Here is a 2,247-nt window from a genome sequence, read left to right as displayed (position 1 = left end):
AATTCAAACATATTAACTAAAAAAAATCATAGAAACTAATTAAAGATGATCATTTTTTAAATTTATGTATTAAAAAAATCAATTTGATGATTAAAAAACTACCATACTGTTATAATGAAAGAAGAAACACTACCTTTTGTTCAAGAGAGTGAGAAAGAAAAATTAAAAATAAAAATAAGGAAGAAAGATTATAAATAAGAGACAAAAAAATATCATTTGAGGGTATCACTGGTTACGGAGACGAAGAGCACGGATCAATGAATGAGAGAGGAAAAGAATGTAGGAACTTCGACGAGAGGAAAAAGTTACGACATCGCTAATGAGGCATATTTTTGAGAGATTAAGTATGGAAAATGAAGAGAACTAGATTTTTTTTGAACAGATTATATAATTAAAAAAAAATCAACAACAAATATAATTGAAATAATCTTATATTAAAAATAGATGTTTTTTTAAAATTGATCTAAAATTAAAGTGACTATTTTTTTAAAAAGTTAAAAATAAATAATATAAAAAAATTAGGGGCCCCAATAAAATTAGGGCCCTAGGCATAGAATTTTAAGGCTTATTCATTAAGTCAACACTGGGAGGGGAAATATTACAACTCGAGTGAATCCGATCAGGTCATCACTCTCATCTTCGTCCTTGCACGGGATACATATCTCCCTCTCACCGTCTATCTAGCTATGATTGCATACTCGAACTTCCTCGAGCGGAAAGCTCCTACTCGAGCGGAAAGCTCCTACTCGAGTTGACTCTCTCCAACCTCAAGCTTTGACAAATCCTGACAAGCACAACTACCACACCCCTCAGTCGGCGACTACTTTGGAGAGTTGAGGGCAACACTTGACATATGATCCTGTTTGATAGAGGTGAAGGCGGTGAGTTGGGGTCGTGACTCTGCTATTGACCAAATGAAGACTCTGTGCTATCATGCAACATAGAGAACGTTAGTGTCGGGGCAGGTAAGGGGTTCCCGACATTGGCTCTCTAACGCTCAAGTAAGTGATCTGTTTGTGGAGACGAACAACAGCAAATGAGCGTGTAAAATTATAATGCATCGCATACCTTCATAGTGAATAAAGACTCATTTTATAGTATCATTATTATATTTACGCATGCATCTCAAAGCATTTGCACGCTTCCTAAAGTGTTCCTAAGAAATGACATGTCATAAAGTACTTTTGACACCTTTCTTTAAAAGAGCGCATAAATTTCTATGATTTGATAGGCTGGAAGCTTTTAAAGTACAATTTATCTATAGCATATTCTCTGTCCCTTATAGCACAAACTTTCAAAAGAGTAAGATATGGCGGGAACATGGAACCTGTGTTAGGCCGACCAGTCGTCACTCAGAGAGACCGTCGACGCGGCCCTTTTTGGGACCGAAGGATGTTTACATATCTCCACATTGGCATGATATTATCTACCTTGGATTTAGATTCTCATGGCTTTGCTTTTGAGCTCTCCCCAAAATGCCTCATACCAATGGAGATATCATTGATGTAACACATTCGCATGTCACGTGGCACTTCAAAATTAATAAAGATTGGAAACTCATTAAACTCAAAAGAAGAGTTGTAGTAAAGAGTCCTAAGTCGTATTTTTTCCAAGAATAATTAATAAGTGTGTGTATTCTAGATTTAATTGATAGGAAACTACCTAAGCACTTATCTTCTGAATTTTAAGCTTTTCAATTCAGATTATCATCAAATTTAGAATTGAAATCAGAATAATTCAACACCTAAGTATCCATTCAAATTTAGCAGTCAAGCAAAAAGTATTAGCATCGGGATTCTAATGGCAATTGCATATACACAAACTTCAATCAATTATCCAATCATAATGGATCAATTGCATAGAACAAAACAGGGGTTTGTTAAACTCAAATACCAAAGCTAAACAAATTACAGTAAATGGAATAACAAATTCAAAACAAAAAGAAGCAATGTAAACTAAACTAATCAGATCATCAGATCTGAGCAAGGGTATTAGAATCAAAGTAAACAAAAACAAACATGTTCCACATCCCAAACCTGAGATCAAACTCCACTCACTCTGCTGTGACACAGAAATGCTCCTGGGTACCTCCCTTCAAGCATCCGACGATGAATGACCAAACATCCAACGATGAATGACTAAGCTCTCAATTATTATCAGAAGATGTTCACAGCTCCTGGATACCTCCCTTTAAGCCGGATGACAGAGGTTGAATTTTGGAATTTCTTAACTTGATCTATTGATCGG

Source organism: Zingiber officinale, chromosome 7B (assembly GCF_018446385.1).
Source record: "Zingiber officinale cultivar Zhangliang chromosome 7B, Zo_v1.1, whole genome shotgun sequence".
Lineage (NCBI taxonomy): Eukaryota > Viridiplantae > Streptophyta > Magnoliopsida > Zingiberales > Zingiberaceae > Zingiber > Zingiber officinale.
This window is presented reverse-complemented; position numbering follows the sequence as displayed.